The sequence below is a fragment of the Idiotropiscis lumnitzeri genome, chromosome 2 (assembly GCF_059441095.1).
Source record: "Idiotropiscis lumnitzeri isolate Australia: NSW breed Sydney's pygmy pipehorse chromosome 2, RoL_Ilum_1.0, whole genome shotgun sequence".
Taxonomy (NCBI): Eukaryota; Metazoa; Chordata; class Actinopteri; order Syngnathiformes; family Syngnathidae; genus Idiotropiscis; species Idiotropiscis lumnitzeri.
The window spans coordinates 5,842,041-5,861,088 of NC_142392.1; the positions used below are offsets into that span (position 1 = coordinate 5,842,041).

At 42.1% G+C, this 19,048-nt stretch overlaps 1 protein-coding gene across 1 annotated transcript in view; it reads left to right on the forward strand.

Annotated features, from left to right (window-relative positions):
• Positions 1-528: 528 nt before the first annotated feature.
• Positions 529-19,048, forward strand: part of irag2 (inositol 1,4,5-triphosphate receptor associated 2) — a 53,012-nt gene continuing 34,492 nt past the window's right edge. Inside the window, exon 1 of the mRNA XM_088287891.1 lies at positions 529-645. The gene's annotated coding sequence lies outside the window, so the exon portion shown is untranslated. The remainder of the gene's footprint in view (positions 646-19,048) is intronic.

Here is a 19,048-nt window from a genome sequence, read left to right on the forward strand (position 1 = left end):
TTTTTCATCTTTTATTCGGCGCAACCTGAGATGAAATCACATTCTTGTGTTGAGTCTGACCTCATCACCCTTTCGCCAGTCTTCAATTAGAAGGCAAGTGTACTTTAAAGCAGTTTTTTTGTATTTCTTTTCTTCTGAAGTTCCTCGGCTGTCCTTGAATACACCGACATGTATCTGGGCTGCAAGTAAACACCCGTGCACATACGCTGTAATTCTAGCGCGACCACGCAAAGTCGAGAGTTGACTGCGTTTTCCATGACAACGGCCGTCACCGTCGCTGATGCAAACACACGCAACCGTTCTTGAAAATCCCAATAATCGGAGCTCATCGGTCGATCAGACGCGACACAAACGTGAGCTCAAATCAGTGCGACGAAATGTTCCAAAATTTGATTTCAATTGTATTGATTTTAAAAGTAGCCATTTTTTGGACTCAATTTATCACGTGTGGTAAAAAATAATCGCTTTTTTTCATTGTCTTGACAGGAATAATACATCGAAACCAATGTCTGCTTGGAACGGCCATGTTTCGATCTGGCTGCGGTCCTCGCCGCTTTTTCCGAGTCCAGGGCCGTACGAGGAGGGCGGGGCTATGGAGGCGCATCAAAGTCCCATCCGCAGCGGACCTCATTAAGGCTTTAAAAGGTACAGTCGCACCTCACTCCAGCCACCGCCGGGAAGCGCCGTGCGGTCTCTCCGGTGCTCTGTTCTGATACTCGTTCAATCGCTCTTCCTCTCTCGCGCTCTCTCTCGCTCTCTCTCCCGCTGTCTGTCTATCCTAGAAGGGGGCCAAAAGATGTAAACAAAGCCGGCACCTAATTAAATAGATGAGCAATATTAACATAACCTGAAAGCCCCAGCCAATAGTACCCGCCGCACACACACCTCCCTTCAAATACGCCTCGTCCTCATCCCTCCTTCCGTTTTCAGATTTTTTTTTTATTTATTTATTTTTTTATTCTCCTTCTTGTTGCGATCGGGAGGAGTGAGCGCCAATTGTGGGCAGTGCAATTACCATTAGGACAGAAAAGCCGAGCGCCTCTTTGATATGGTAATGACGCTCAATGTACACCCTGTAACACGCCCCCCCCCCCCTCCCCCCCGCACCCTCCCAACCATCCATCCTTGGCAGCACACACACACACACATTCAATCAAGCCCTCCTGCACGCCCCTCGCTCTTGCAAACACCTCCAAATAATGTCATCCATTAATATCAAGCAGGGCCACATGCAGTTTCGCTTAAGGCGAGTGGCGGGAGCAAGGTACACTCAGTGGGCAAGAAGATGAGTATTTGATAAAGGGATGACAGCCAGCTGCACAAAGGAAGGGGAGACATGAGCCCCTTTCACACTGTCTTTTTCCGGCTCGCTAGGTCGGTAAGTGGCAAATTTGCCACCTTGGAATATATTAGTGCGCTGTCGGAAAAAAGAAAGAGTGTTAAATTTGCACCTTTAAGGGTCCAATGGCTTGTCAGTCTTACATTTTTTGAAGTTTGTTGTTAAATGTGCCACTCTAACTAAATTGTTGTGAACTATGGGGAATATAAACACACTGAAAAGATTTTTGACGTCTTTATCCGTCAATGGCAGTAAATGAGTTAAGCAGCATGCAATGCCGCAATGCTTCCCGTGAACGGAAGAGCAAAAGTGCACAAACAAAAGTGTTGGGTTTTTTTTCTCGCAAGAACCGTTTGCAGTTCGTTTGAAGTGCATTTGGATTGCTTGTTTCTTGAAACTTTACTCCCGACAACAATCAGCCAATTGTAGACTACATCCCGTAAAGTTGTACTTTGGAGAGCTCAACCGTACCACCCAAGCTGTTTTGATGGCTAGTTGTCTTTTTTGGGGGGGGCGGGGTTTATTGCATCGTTAGCGGAGTTGCAAAAATAATAATGAGGCAGAAGTTCAAATTTATTTAATTTATGAGCAGAAAGAAGCAGATTGAGGATTTTCAACACATCTTGTGATGTGTTCAAAGTGAATAGTTTTGGTGCGCTCACAAGTCCAATCAATTCACTTTTCCTTGTTGGAATTTTGGAATTTCCCAGTTTTCTCGAATGCGTCAATCCTCAATGAACAAATAGATGCAAGCAGAAATGAGTGACATGAACGTCATTCGTGACTTTAACGCCACATTGTCATGACTTCTTGGGTTTGCCCTCTCCGTCATCCCATTTTTTTTTTTTTTTTTGCGCCTGCTTGTAAATGAACAATCCTCGCACTCCTGCTCCCTCCCTCTTCCGTCGGCCCTGTCCAAGCTCTGGCCGCCGTCCCGCCGATGGAACGGGAACAAACCGACTGCCCGGCTCCCCCGCTGTCTCACTCTCATCCCGACTACACACACATCCTCCATCCCTCCGCGTTTGCGAGGCCAAATCCCCGCAGCCTTTCCCCTCAACGCCACTCGGTCCAGGCCGGCGACATGAAAACGCCGCCGACCTGGATCTCGGCAGCGACACGTCTCGCGGGGGGGACGCAGTGCACAATGTCAGAGACACATTCTGTCCTGTACATTCTGAGCCTGGCCCCTCCGGTGGTAATAATCCAAAAAAAAAACATTGGCCCGGCAACAGGACACCAATGCCAGGGTGTGTGGGGGGGGGGAAGTTGGACTGGACACAAAAAATGACCCAATTAAACTTCAGAAAGGATACTGTACACCCAGCATGTAATCATACATGAACGTAATCTTGTCCCAAACGCTCATGACACGGAAAGAGTGACTTAGCGCAGGTAATGTCAGATGGTGCTCAGCTTTCGAGAAGGGATGGATTTTCCCGAAAGAAAATATCACCACGTTTTTATATTGCGTGGGAAATGGGAAGAATTGAGCCGTGCGGGATAGAACCCATTTCTTCGGTTCTGTTTGAGCGAGGGGAATCAGAAAAAACCCTGCAGAGATGGATGTATTTATGGCATATATATACACATATATATTATATATATATATTTATTTATTTATTTATTTATTTATATATATTTATTTTTTTAATTAATTAATTTATTATTTATTATATATATATATTTATTTATATATATATTTATTTATATAATTTTTAATTAATTAATTTCTTAATTAATTAATTTAATTTGTTTTTCACCAAAAATGTATATTGAAGGTTTTTCAGCATTTTTGATAGAATTTTGATTTTCTAAAAAAGTACGCAAACTATTGTTGCAGTTTTGTAAAAATAAAACACTCACGCTGATATATGAAATATGTCCTAAAAATGGATATCAGTCTCGACTTTCAGCATATTTTTATTTTTTTTTTTTTATTATTAAACATGCAGCCAACATACTTCCCCGTTCCCAAATTTTTTGAACCAACCGCAACGACTCGCCTCCGACATATACATGGAAATTAATTATGCCTTCCTTGCCAAGCTGGAGGGAAAATAGGTCAAACGCGCTGGCATCTAAGCGTGTTAGCTTCAGCCTGAATACTTGACAAATATATATTTCATTGTCTATCTCGGATTGGCACAAATACACCCCCAACAGCCTAAGCTAATTAAGACATGGCGGCGCGCCCGTTTTATTCGACAGTGCGCCGTTGTATTGTCATACAACCAGGGATTTGATTCAAGCAGGGGATCACGTTGTTAACTTGTAAATTTGTCAGTTGGTGAGGGTTTAATTGTGGCCTACAGTTTGTCGGGAAAAAAAAAAAAAACAGTTTGCCGTCGACTTTTTATGACCTCCACCAGGGAAGTTAAGTTGATTTGATCTGATTGTCCAATTTTAAATTTTGGATTTCAGTTCTGCAGTTAATCTGAACACTCTCGTATTTGATTTAAAGCTCATCTCCATATTATATTGACCAAAAAATTAATATTAAAGAAACATTTTGGTTAACGGAAGGAAAAAAAATAACTAAATAAATAAATAAGTAAATAAAAAATCATTTTAAAAAATTGTACAAAAAATGAAGGTCAGTCGTTGGACAATTGTTGTTTACTTTTTCACAGAATATTTTTTTGGGCACCCACATATATTAAAAAGAAAAGAAAAAAAACTAATACTAAATCTAAATAAAACTCAACTGAAAACTAGAAAACCTAGCAAACCTGCTCAAAAAAAAAAAAAAAAAAAAAAAAAAAAAAACTGACTCCCACTAACCATACCGACTAACCCCAAACTATTGCAACTCTTATCCTCGTCGCGAGGACATTTTGACACAAACACAGAATATGCGCTGGAACAATCGTAGGGGTGGGTGGAAGTGACGAAGGTGAGCAAAGCTCTCTCTTCCTCATCCTGTCGGCTTCCCTGCGGGGCCACCGAGAGAAAGCGGAGAGCAGAGGGAGCCCTGGCCCATCATCGGGGAGCCCAGATGGACCGAGACCTACACACACACACACACACCCCAACGCACACACACTAACTCAGTCACTCACATGTCATATGTTATCCCATCTGCACTGTCACCAAGCTGCTTGTGACCCCAGGGCCTCGCAGAGGATACACACACACACACACACACACACACACACACGCACACACGCGCACAAAGGTTACAGAAATGTGCCGCACGCACACACACACGCCGAGGTGTTCCCGGTGTGCAATTGGAGGTGAAGAGAACAGCCCCCCTCTCGTATTCGCTTGAGTGGACGCTCACACTTCAATACGACTCTTTCCACATGAACGATAACGCTCGGGTAAATAGTGCTGCGTGATTTCTGTTATTATTATTCGTCATATGATGTTCGGCGAATTTCTTTAAGCGAGTAGTAATTGATTAATTGAAGATGCAGAAAGCCTGAAAGGTCAGCTTTGAAGATGCTGGTGTGCTGGTTTATCGTCATATTTATGTGAAAAACCCATCGGGAACCATTAAGCGTTGAACGAGTCGTGTGATTTCATTGATTTAGCTGATGAATATTTATTTGTGACATGGGTGGGGGAGGTAATAATCCTTGCTCTTGCCTCAACGTTTCTCACTTCAGAAGAAGCAGAAAGATAAATAAATAAATAAATAAAAGAGAGGCTTTAGAAATCCTTTAGAACACTTTAAGCATCGACCATGTGACCGTCGACGGTGGAGCAACACATGTAGACAGATCATGTAACTACTCACGGGCATGTATTCTTTATCCTCTGTGAAGAAATATTTTTGTGGTTGACGGTTTGTATGATTTTGCCTCCAGGTGGCCAAGGCGCTCACCCGAACGCAGCTCAATTGAAATAAGTTGTTTAATCCTTTAATTGCTATTTAGTGATGTAATCAAAAAATGACGTGTGAGACGCGAGTTGGAATCCATTTGTCTTCAATCCACCCTCGATGATCGTCAAAGTCGGAAAGGGAACGTGAAGACAATGCATTATTTGCACGGTGTCGTCGTGATCCGTTTAAGGGCCGTCGAATTGAAACAAGAAGACACAAAATGACCCGAGTAATCTCCCCTCCACTTATCCCGGTCGTGTCATCTAAATGGGAAGTGAAGAGTCAAATATGAGATGTCACATTTGGTTTACCTCCCTGCCTCGAATACCCCTCCATTTGCCACCCCCCCCCCGCCCCCTCTCCTCACCTCCCTCCCGTTCATTGTTTCACACCGCTCCCGTTTGATTGCGTCTCCCGCCTCGCACAATCGCTACCCTCTGGATTGTGTGCATGCGGGGTTAATGGATTTCGCGTGCGGTACGGATCGCGGAGAGGAGGGGATTTGGAGGAGGTGATTAATGTGGCGTCGGTCTTGTTAGGGCACTCGCTGGAACAATCGGTGCTTGTTAAAACCGCAGAGGCGCGTTGACGCACCTGCAGGAGTCAAATGCAGTGAGGTGGCGGTAATAACTTGGCTGCTGTGACTCTGATTGCAAGAAAACCGTACGTCAAACACCTGTATGGATGGAATTCTTGATCGCTCTCTCTCTCTCTCTCTCTCTGTATATATATATATATATATATATATATATATATATATATATATATATATATATATATATTATTTATTATTTTATTTATTTATTTTTTTATTTTTTTTATTTATTTAATTTTTTTTTTTACGGCTACATCTTACCCTCAACAAGTATGCCATATATTTTAAAAAATAAATAAATAAATAAATAAAACTAATACTAAAACTAGCATTACTGTTTTTATATATATATATATATATATATATATATATATATATATATATATATATATATATATATATATATATAATATGAAGATAGGGAACAAGTGCCATAAATAGTGCCATAAAATCGCAGAATTGGTCTAAGGTCAAAGTTGAAACAAATTAAAAAATAAAATCAAATCAAAAATATGAACTGTTGCTAATTTTAATCTGGTGTGTTTTGTAGCTGTCCGGTTTTTGACGCATGGCGTATGATACGATTCAAGGTACGTTTTAAAATTGTTCTGAATCGGTTCGGTTAAATCGAAACCGATTTTCCAATCGTTGTCCGTTACACCCTTCGGTTTCTGTATTTATTTTCCTTTATCCGAAGTTCGCTGGCGAAACACGCCTCCCCGTTGGCGCCGATAAATTAAATAACCGCAGCCTCACCAAGCTGAACGTTTTTGTTCCAAACTTGGTTAATTACATAACAGGCCGTTTTGCAGGTGTTATGATCGCCGCTGTGCATCGCGCGCTCCCTCAGGAGCCGCAAACCACCTGGAAATTGCCGTAAAGAGTTTAATTGTAGAATTGAGAACACCGGGATGTAGAAATTCCTCCTCTGGAGAGATTCTTCTTTGTTCCTGTCGGTGGGAGAGATAACAATTCCTCCCACCGTTAACTACCTGCCAACCGGGTTTTGTTGTGTTTTGTTGTTGCTAATAGGCCTAATTGGCCGTAACCCAGGCGCCAGGAGAAAGCCAGGGGGAGGGGAATGAAAATACCTGCCGTCTCCTTTCCTGAATTCCACAGAGGGACGAAATGCACATTTATAAAAAAAAAATAAATAAATAAAAAAAATATAAATAAAATTTAAAAAAAAGGAGTTTTGGCGGCAAAGGTGAATTTGGAGCTTGCGAAAATGCGGCAGGAAAAGGACGTTCGTATTTATTGCCCCCCCCCAAACGCTCAATAATGTTTATGGATGATGATCTTTAAAGGCCCGAGCGGCACTTTGATACGAAAAAGGACCCTTGATTGTCTATAGAATGCGCGCGCTTGATGTTTAATTGATGTGGCGTTTAAATACGCGACACTTGCGTCCCCCCCCCCCCCCCCGCCGCCATCATACGGCCGCATTGATGTGTTATTTATTAGCGGTGCTTGCCTGTTTGATTTCAACCACAACAATGCTCGTGGGTCGAATGGTCCTGAATGGAATCCCCGTGATTAAAAAAAAAAAATCTCCCGTAGCTGCGCCGTATTTACATGTCGACTAAATATACACGCGTGTGTGTGTGAGAGTTTGAGCGTGTGGGCTGGATAAATAGCTCACTGTCCATTTATTATTAACGTTGGTGAGAAACGTGGCTGTGTCATTTGATAGCAACATGGCGTCAGGACGATTGACCGGCGCTAAATTAGTGTGGTCAAAAATGTCTTGTGAATAGAAAAATGTTAATAAAATAATAAATAAAATAGATAAATATACATATATATATATATATATATTTATTTTATTTTATTTTATTTTATTTTATTTTATTTTATTTTATTTTATTTCCAAACAAGAAACACGTTGCCCTTGTTTCTGTTTTCAAAATTTTCTATAATTAAAATTTCGGCCAACTTTTACTAACAGTGGCTCCATTATTTATTTTTTTATTTTTTTATCAAAAATGATGCTCGGCGGCTTTTGAACTCCTCAAACGTTTTCTTATTATCCGCGTGTGAAGCCGAAGCAATTCAGAGTAGCCGCATTGGTGATGCATTTATTGGAGGACAGGATCGAACTGAATAATACTCGCCATAATTAACAGATTGTAAGCAAATGTTCATTTTCCGAATAGACCAACGGGAATAAATAAAGCAAACCTTTATTTCACTTTGCTGTGTCTCGCTTCAGGGACTAGAGGCCATTCTTTGGCGTATTACTCATAATGTATTTATAGTGGATCCTTGGGATGAACTTGCCCTTTGTTCCCGAGCACTTACGGAGAGATGTGTGGCGAGTATGCGCACGACAATGTTCAGCGTAGGAACAAATGTGTGTATTGGGGCCGTTTGTCAAACAAAAAGAGTGCACATCTCGCAACACGGCCTTATCTATTGAAGCCATCGGCTCCCCGGCACCCACGCGTCTGTAAACAAGCCACCCACCGCGTCGTACACAAACGCAGTCGCTCTGTGCAACTTTTTAAAGTCTCGTCCCAAAATATTGGAACGCTGACGGGGGTTTTTTTTTTTTGCGGTCAACCGAAGCACTCGGTTCTGACACCAGCGAAGAGAGGAAGAGCAGCCAAGAGATTTTAAGGGCATTTTTTTATTTATTTATTTTTTTTTTTTTTTACTATTTTGTTTCAATTTCGCAGTGGTGGCCTTCTCTACTGGCCTAACATAATTTAGAAAAAATTATTATATTTTTCCACATTGATCACATTAATTATATTTTTAGGTGAGAATTTTTATCCAATCAGAATACAGCTAGCTGGTGTTGCCAGGCAGATTTCACAATACCGGTTGCACGCACTATTCGTCCGAGGCCTTCAGATACAATCGTGCGGGCATCCGTTCGGTCAAAGTCACTGGGCTTTCAGATTTGATTGACAGTTGCGATAGCCAATCAGATCACGAGTTGATGACAGTCAGGCCTTCTCGCTGGCCTTACGCTGAAGGTGATGAACGCGTCTTGTGATTGGATACGCACTCATGAGGGGGCAATCAACGCACCCGGAAGTCGTAACTGGCCACCGTTGAAAAATCTGAATTTTATTCTTGATTTTTATTTTTTTTTTTTTTTTTAAACAACAAAGGCCAAAGGAGGGGAAAGTGTGTATTTAATTGCGGATACGCTTGCGAGGCCATTTTCAAGACGGACCTTTCGAGAGAAGCTAAGTCGTCCAACACTCACTCAGTCCTGCGTAATTTCAACGCACCTTCCCGAATATGCTCAGTGGAACCGCTGAGATCATTTAGCAGAATCACGTCAGCAGGTTACAGGCGGCCGCGCTGGGCTCCGTGCAGGATGTAGATAACCTCCGCTATTCACCACGACGCGCCAAAGTTGGAATTGTCACAAGCTGAGAATAACTCGCGTTGACTGACCGGCTGACTTTTGAATTGACGAACAAAAGCGTTGGATGAGCAGATAAACCGCACGTGACCCCCCCCAACCCGATCACAACCCAGCGACACGCAGTCGGACACGACACGAATGCAACTCGGAGTGAGCCAGCTGTGGGGCTCCATGACCCCGATATGAGCCGCTAGCCCAGTTCCACTCCGTGATGGCAGAAACGGGCAACACTCAGGGGCTCCGATCGGAGTCTTTGGTCTGGTTTCCCCCGGACGGTGCAATGGAGCCAAAATCAAAATCATGCCAACGCAAGAGGAATGTTATGCTTGTCCTCCATTTTTTTTTTTTTTTTTTTTTTTTTATTCGGGTGTCCCATGTCCAGATGGCATGTGGGTCTTTCCTCTCCTTGTCTGTCCTCAAGGTCCTGCGCCACTGAGAATCCGGCTCGGCGGGAGCCATATGTCCCCACGACACGGCCATAACTCACACCTCGTGTTTACTCGCTTCTCAAATGCGTCACGTTCAGAATATATCGGGGAGAATTCCATGTCTTCAACGAATTCCGCTTTCCCCAAACCGCCATATGTCATTTTCCGACGCAAGCATTTTGCCGTTCCACCGGACCCCACGTTTGACCTTGTAAACAAATCGGTTACCAAAAAAAAAAAAAAAAACTAGCGATGCAGGCCGCCGTCCCGAATTCAGCCGTTTGCAACGAGCGGAGAGATTGCGAGTCACCGAAATAGCAGCTGACCTACAAGAGTCCCTCGGGAGATGCCTACGCATCGAAGAGAAAATCCTGTTAGAAAAAAATTCGGTTGTGCTTCACACTCTGGGAAATTGCTTGGCTGACAAGAACGCCGAGGATATACTTGAAGGAAAAGCAACTGGTGGCTGACGGGCGAAAAAGATTTCCAATGATCGGTTGCTTGTTGAGCTCACTTGAATGATAACCAATCGTTTTGGGGATCACCATTGAGCTAACGCGAACCTGAATTCTATCTGAGTCGTATTCACACCTACCGAGTCATTTCGAGACCTGAGCCCAGATTCAAACTCGCGACAATCAGAATCGCGAGGCAGAATTGCGAACCACTCCCCACTGCGCTGCCCGCTGAGGACAATCATCGCGGCAAAACAAATTAGAGGAGATACTGCATCCACATCAGACGATCGCATTGGCAGACCAATGTTGTCTTCCTGCCACTGCCGGCTGCTAAAACCCCGAAAAGAAAAAAAAAAAAAATTAGATACAAACAAAAACACACATGCATACAATCCCATTTATTACTCTTTAGAAAGGTCACTGTTTTCCCTGGCTCAGCGCCTCAGCATCATCCACGATTTTTTATTTTTGCATAAGTAAATGGCAAATTTGTGGCGCATAAATATGTATTAGCAATTAATAATGGCGGTGGCGAGTGAGGGGACGCCAGGTGCATGCGGAGCGGAGCACAGGCTGGCTGGCAGGCAAGGCAGGCTGGCTGGTGGAGCCTTTGAGCTGGACGGGTGGATTTATGCCGCTCGCTGCTCGGCCTCTTCCAACAATGGCCACTTGAGCACGACGTGTCACGAGTCACACGCAAATAACGGGGGTGTGTCCGTCAAGCACGCTGAATGAGTTTTTGCAGTGCACGTTTAACAAATTGTGCTTGGCAAAGTTTCATTTGGTTGGAACATTGTGACATTATTTTTTTTAATTCAGTTAATTTTAATGAGTTTTTAGAGCGGGTTGGAATTTTTTTTTTTTATTAGTTTTAGTATTTTTTTTTAGTTTTTTTTTTTAATAAGTGGCGTATTTGAGAGTAAAATTTAAAAAAATTTTTAAAAAGTTTTATGTAATAAACTACACATCCCAAATGATTGTGTCACTTTACTTTTTCTGCATGGACGTGCATAGCAAAATAAATAAAAAATGTAAAATAATAATAAAAATAATATGATATTAATTGACAGACATTTTCATAAACGTAATATCATTTCATTTCAATAACAAATATGTTTCTTCGATTTAAGCTTTAATTTTTTTTTTTTGTTTGTTTAACTATAATAACTTTGATTGAATGACTGGGACAGAAAGCAGCGATATACTAATGATGTCGCGACATTGCCCAAATACGTCCATCCATTTTCTTGCGGCATTTAAATGATGAACGAACCCCGAGAAATATTATCTAATCCTATCGAGACACGGTTTTGCTAATGCGATCAATAATCCCACAGACTAATTAATCGGAACGGAGCGTTTCTGCGAGGTAGTCGTCCACCGGCGACAAGGCGCCAAATCTCAAAATATTGACTCGTGAAAGCAAATGAAAACATTTATCCTCAGTTAATCTTTTAGAACAACAAAACCAGCAAGGGATATCTAAAAAAATATTGTGCAAGAGTGGCAGCGGGCTGTGTTTGTGCGTCCGTGTGTGTGTGTGTGTGTGTGGGGGTGTGTGTGTGTTGTCCGTCTGGCGTGGTGAGAGCAGGCTGGCTCCCCTGTAGAGCACAATCACTCTGCTTGGCTAAACACAATCACACAACCTTAAACCCAACTCACATCGTCCCAGTGAGAGCCTACAAACGTGCGTGTGTGTGTGCGTGTGTGTGTGCGTGTGCACGCGCAGGACAAAAGGCAGTCCCATCTGTTCCATTGTCACAGGGTCTTTAAAAGGGATCAGATAAACATGACATTTGGGATGAGGGCGCAAGCTCACGTTCGACATCAGACCTCTACGGCCAAGACTGCGTCAGGTGAACTCGGACGCACGCTATCTAACACGGATTTCCCGCTGGGTTATTTTAGCGAGTTTTTTATCGATAAGTACTTTAAACGCCAAATGTCAACAACCCAGGTTGCCGTGCGTGCTTATAAGTTGCATAACGTGTTATTCTCAACATCGACGACCCCCCCCCCCCCCTGCGCAAGGATTAGCGGCCCATTGGCCTAATCAGAGATGGTAAGCGGACCATTCTCTATCATGACAACAATCAGTGAGAGAGCGAAACAGAGAGACGCACACATCTGCCTATTAAGCTCACTTCTAATGCTGTGATAGTGTGATGAAACATCTGCTCGTGCGGGGCTCAATGTTAATGAAGACGAGAGATTGGGACGGATGCAGATGGCAAACCTATAGTCATTATCTGTATCAGGGAACAGAAGGGTGTTCGCAATGACGGCGTGGCGTTCAAGTTCAAAGCTTTTTGTTTATTTTTTTTTTTCGCAGAAAGCATTGTTCAGGGTAATTGTGAGACAGTAGAGAATTTAACAAGCTCTTGATTGCGGAATGTGTGTCTTATGTTATATGTGGTGGTAGTTAGTCGTCACACTTTCAGGTGAGATTTTAGGCTCAACCTTAATTTGACTTTCTTGAATATATTTCTCATTATAGTTAGTTTGTATTTCCTTTTGACCTGAACTTTTGAAGTCAGTTAATTTTAAGTTTTTTAGCAAGTTTTTAGTATTAATTGAATTGAATTTTATTTTATTTTATTTTATTTTTATTACCTTTAGACCTTAAACCTGAACTTTTGAAGTCAGTTAATTTTAAGTTTTTCGAGCAAGTTTTTAGTATTAATTTAATTTTATTTTATTTTATTTTATTTTATTTTATTTTTATTACCTTTAGACCTTAAATTTTGAAGTCAGCTAATTTTGATTAACAAAAGTTGTGTGTAATTTACTAAATAACTTTGGAATTCCGTTGATTTTAATGGGAAGAATACATATATATATATATATATATATGTATATATATATATATATATATATATATACAGTAGTCATCGTAACCATTGTTTTTAGCATGAACGATTTGTGTTTTGGCTCCGACTCCCTTTATGACATCACTGCCAAGCTTTGCTGTGTGGAACATGCCACAAAATAAATCAGCATGTAACAAGAGACAGATATTAAAAGGTAAAAGTTTTTTTTTGTTTGTTTGTTTTTTTGCCCTGCCTCCACCATCCCCAAAAACCAACCATGTAACCAATCCCAGCTGACACATTCCTAAGTGTCTGTAGTTGAACAGCACTCGGCCTGACAATACTTCCACACACACTCAAGTCTTGTTTTTGGTGGAAAGTGAGCCCCCCCCCCACTGGAGTTAGCGCTAATGCACGGTCCAATGTCTGCGAGGATATGTTGCGCTTCCTGTCTGGTTGTGTGTCGTGTGTGAGACAAAGAGGCTAGTAAAACTCTCGCTGTGGAATAAAAGAGTCATTGTTCACCAAGGTGGTCCCGATTGGACCTGCAGTCCCACCCCTAAAACGTACAGTGCACACACACACACACACACACACGCGCACACACGCCGGCTCAAATATACACAGTGCTTGTAGGTTGCCTCACAGACATATAATACACACTTCCGTTTGCATAATAACAGCTTTGTGTTCCAGGGTGGCAGTTGCACAGAGGTAAATATTTGGCCGTTGGATATAAACTGTGTAAATTACACATACGCACATGTAAGCACACACACACACACACGCACACGCACACATGCCTGTGTCATTCCAGCTACTTCCTGTCGGGTGATGATGTTTAGTCTTCCCTCGCCACAAATCTGATTGGTGCATTTGATCTCTTCCTCACTTCCTGTTTTGAATCCGATCCTCATCCTCCTTTCGGGGGGGCGGGGGGGTATATTCATGCATGTGGAGGGGTCCATCACTCACCGAGATCGGATACGTTTGTCGAACAGCTGATTCATCCCAATGGTCTGAGTGGGAACATGCTGGAGAGATTAACGTGGGATGCAAGCCTTTTTTTTTTTTTTTTTTTTTTTTTACTGTGCAGTAAATTAATTACGGGTACTCCACTACAATATTTGCCACATCTGGCATCCGCCTTCAACGATTGGGAGCAGATTCAGATTTAAAACAGAGGCGAGCAAACTTTTGATTTTTTTTACATAATGAAAGAAAAGTTTAAATTTGTATGCAATTTTTTTTTCATTGAAATATTAAAAGTGAATAAAATTTAATCAGCTGAATTAAAAAAAAAAAAAAAAAAGAAATGTCTATATTTACCATTACTCGCCTGCCACGGATACCGTGATAGACCGTGAGAAAACTTACTAAGACAAAAACAAAAAAAAAAAAAAAAAAAAGGCCGAAAGCTAAGCGGTGATTACTTGGCGGGAACAACCCGATCATAAAAAGACAATTTGTTGCCGGGTGAAAAGCTAACAAGGGTCATCGTCACAAAGGAAGCCATTGAAAACGAGGAGGAAATTTTATTAACGTGCCTCTTCTAAGAAAAGAACATTGCAGAAAATACCAATTGTCTTGTGACGCTCGTTCTCTCAATACAGTCACAGTGTAGAACTGAAATTAAAAAAAAAAAAGCTTTGTTCAAGCCTCAAAGGGGGAAATTTCGAGTTACAAGATTACATTACAAGCGATGTGAGTGAAAAATAAATGTGACTCAAATTTTCACACTAACATGGCCGAGAAGTCATTGTTCATCACAGTCATGGTTACGTGACGTAAAATGACAATTTTGTCATTGTGCTTTTTTTTTTTTTTTTTATTTAATTTTATTTATTTTTGGGTGAATTTCTGCCTGACAAACAAAGCCTTCTCAGTTTACAAAGGGACTGAACATCAATGACATGTTCACCCTTTGGCCACCCCCCCCCCTGAAAAATTCCTAGCTACGCCCCTGCCACAATGCACCCGAGACAATTAAGTGAGCAAAATCAAAATCTCAAAGTAGCAAACAAGCGATTTGTTGCCACTGGAAAATCTTCCAAGACGATTCAATTAACGGGCTGTGACCACTCCACCTGTTGAACATCTTCTCCCTTTGAGCGGCGCAATCCACAGACAGCTGTGACAAGGGAGGGACAAAATACACACTCTTGTCTTCAATTTGACAGGTTCCAGTTCAACAAGCGGTATCGCCTCATGTCTGCGGCAACAAAAGGAACAAAAAAAAAAAACAGGCTCGCTGATGTCTCTCTTCACTTTAACTGTCACACGCACACCCCCTCGAGAGACCTTACTTCCTCTCTGCCAGTCAGACAAATTATAGCTCTCCTCCTCCTCCTCCTCCTCGCCGTCGTTTCTCCCGCTTTTGCCAGACACCGGGGCGACCGCGTCGAGTTATCACCTGGAGAAATAACTTGATTTCGAACTCGATACGTCCAACTTTTATCAATAGGGGGGGGGGGGGGCATTTTGCCTGCATTTCAACAGTGCACGTACCCACACCGTATTTCCCTCTAATCAGCTTTCTCGCGGGCATTCACACACACGCAAGTAGATTTACGACATTATCATATCCCGGAGTGGAACAAGAGCAATAATTCTATCTCGCATGGTAACAAATGCTATTTAAAGGAGATTAATTCCACAAGAGGATTATTCCTCCACGTTACACAGAATAGCGAGTTGGTGGGTGGTGGACAACATTTGATCTCACAAACATCTCCGTAATCCCAGGTGGAACACATGTTGGTGTTTGAAAGGAGTAATACACGTAAAGCTGTGATGAAAAGCAACAGAAGAGCTGCGGACTCAGAAATATTCAAACGTGGCGGAAGACGTATTGTGCGACATGAATGGAAATATACAGTAGACGCGTGTTAGTCGGTAGCTGTTTCCTATTTCTGCGTCATTTGTACATCTTGCTTAATTAAAAAAACAAAAAAAAAAAAAGTTATCGGCATATTATAGACGCGTTTCGGCGCAGGGAAGCAAACAAACTCTCATGGCAATCCATTCATCTGTCTTTAAATGATGTGGCTCTCAAAGAAACTCGGGTTGCTCGACTGTCCATACAAACTGAGGAAAAAAAAGTAAATAAAAAAAAAAAGAGAGGGAAAAAAAAACGGCATTCACGATAAACAATTAGACTACAAGCCGGCGGAGAAGGTTTTAATCATTAATGGATCACGGCCACACGGAACACAATTACAAAAAAAACGTCATGAATGGATTCAATCATTCTATTGAACCAACTCGTCTTTGTTTGTGGAGTTGAATGACACCCCTATCCACCCCCCCCCCCCCGAAAAATGCTTCTAAAATGAAAATCTTACAAAATCTGCTCGCTCAAAAAGTGGCACCTGAATACATTGAATGCATTATGCAAACGACACCTTCAAGGGGACGAGGAATGTGCGGCTAATCATTGTCATTACAGCTGTTGGGGAGAAAGTGTTTCCAAACAGGCAATCACGGCTCATCTTAATAATTAAGGGAAGACGTCGAGAGCACAAAATCAGATCCGTCTCCTATTTTGAACGCACTTTTTTTTTTTTTTTTTTGCGCCGGTTGCTTTTATTGTGCCGCCGAAACAGCTTGACTAAAAACAAACATTTGAAGCGGAAAAAAAAAAACAACAACCTGTCAGAGCAAAAAAAAAAAAAAAAAAAAATGCCTTTAATTGTTCTGTCATCTGCCAGCCGTTTAAAGGAGACAAAAACTCTCCGCCCCAGTCCCAACACGCTCCTGTTTTAAGACTTTAGCGATGGAGGGCGACTAGAAAGAAAGGCCATCGTTTTCCCTTTCTCCTCGTCCCCTCTGGCAGGGGAGAGAGCAAAAGTAGAAGTGTCAAAGGAGGCAGGCTAATAAGCACTTAAGTACTGGCACTGCCCCCCCCCCCCTCATCCACCTCTACCTCAGTAGTACACAAAACGTGCTAGCAACTTTACTCATTCACTTACAGTTGAGTACGGATTTTTAAAAAAAAAGATCTTTGACGTCTTTAACCGTCAATGGCAGTTAATGAGTTAATGATGATGAGGTCACGCGTCTTCGGTATCCCGACCCTGCATGTGACAGTAATCGTCAGGACAAAAAAAAAGAATAAATTGCATTGCATTGTCATAAACACGTGCGGGAAATGCGGCAAATAGAAATCCCTTCGAGTTGCTTAAAAAAAAAAAAAAGGACAAGAAGAAAACTGTTCCGGGCTGCCAGAAGCCCTCCGGCAATGTTAATGGACTTGCAGGAATTTCTGGCAAGTACTGGTACTGCATGTGACGACAGTATGGCATATTCTTCATTGTTTTGACCGTGGAGGAGGTGGCGTGAGAAAAAGAAAGGAAAGGAAAGCATCCAAGAGAGGCATGAGGGGAATTTTTATTTTTTTAATCTTTTTTTTTTTTTAGCTCTTTGGCCGTGATTCCAAAAATGTATTTTTGGCATGAAAACAACAATGCGCATTATGTCGCTCGTGAATGTAGACGGCATGACTAATTATTCTTAACAGCAGACCATTTTGGTCCCAAAAATAAATAAATACTTGACCAGACCGAATCGAATTACACCGAGGCGTTGAAGCTAATAAAATAAAAATCCACTTTATACGGAAATACCGGCTGAGGGTCAAAGGGAAAGTACGACATGACGTCAAAAAAGCAGCAATAATTTTGCATCGCTTTTGGATCATATTCTGCGATTTACAGGAGACGCGACAGCTGTCAGTCAATTCGAGACGAACGTGTCAATTAGGAGCCGTGGCGAGCCGAGCAGCGGTGAGCCGGATCGCGTCGCGTTTGCTCCCCTGCAGCCCATGTCAGAAAGCCGCCGAAGATGCAACAAATGCGACCTGACAAAGACAAAAAAAAAAAAAAATCGCACATGTAAACAAAACACCCATTGGTTGGAAGTAATGATTTTTCACATAGCTGTCCTTTACACGAGGGTGGAATTTTTCTAAGAATTTTTACCAAAAAAAAAAAAAAAAATTGTTCTACTCCTTGCTGTGTTAAAATAGGTCTGTCACATTTATTTTAAAAAAAATGATTGAAAAAAAAGAAACCCCATTTCACTATCTAGCTAGCGAGCTAGCTAGCTAGCTAGTGTTAAGCTAGCTAGCTAGCTAGTGTTAAGCTAGCAACATGTCTGATTGTTTCTCATTGTGTCGGGTTAGTGAAATATAATATATGAAATATGAAAGATTATTGACAGTGAAAATATATTTTTGACTGAATTCACTTTTATTCTTAAATATGTGTTAAAGTACAGAAATTAAATTGAATCTGTACCTAGCAGAAAACAACCTTTGCAAATATCCCACAAGTATTGAGAAACGGGGGAAAAAAGAAAAAAAAAAAAAGTGGAAGCTTGACACAAATAAACAGTGAGCCACGCGGGGCCGCTTCATCAAAACGTCGCACATCAGACAGCGACGAGACAAAAGAGCAACGAACACGAGAATTAAAGACAGCAGAAGGGAAGGGTCGCCATAACAATAAAACAGAGCGACGCGCCGAGAACAAGCGACGGTTCGAGACAAAGCGACGCTCTGCGCGTGAGTGTTTGTTGTGCGCATTCATTATAAAAGTGCCCCGACTATCTTGGCGTCCTATCAGGTGGCATCAAAACCGCGTTCGATCTGGAGGGGGAACTACAAAGTGGATCCCGGGCCCGGCGGAAAGAAGCCTTTTTTTGATCGCGCTAATTAAAAGCCATTTTGTTTAAAACAAACAGTCTCAAGTCTAATTGGCTCTTTTCCATAAGAAAGGGAAGGATGTTGAAAGTGGAAGAACGCACGGAGGACGGAAGAAAGCCTCGTTTGTGCTCGCGTGGCGGATCAGAGGGACGCCACTTTTGCCACGCGAACACCGCCGCGGCCCGCTAGGAATACCCGCTAACATCGTGAACGTTCAATAAAGAGCCGGAGTGGAAGTCGGCAGCCGTCGGAGACGGCGCACGAGGGAGCGCCATCGCAAACGCGGCGGACGAGTTAAACGGCCCCCTGCTGGGCCATTATTTCCTCTTTCAACAGGGCACATTATCATGTCAACGTTACGTTAATGACTCGTTTTCTGCTCAACATGCTTTTAATATTTGATACGGTTTGGAAATGTGAATAGGGCCGAGATTGTCACCTTTTACGGCGCTCGCAACGCAAAGCGCGTTTGATTTTCTACTATTAAGAGCCTCGCGAAT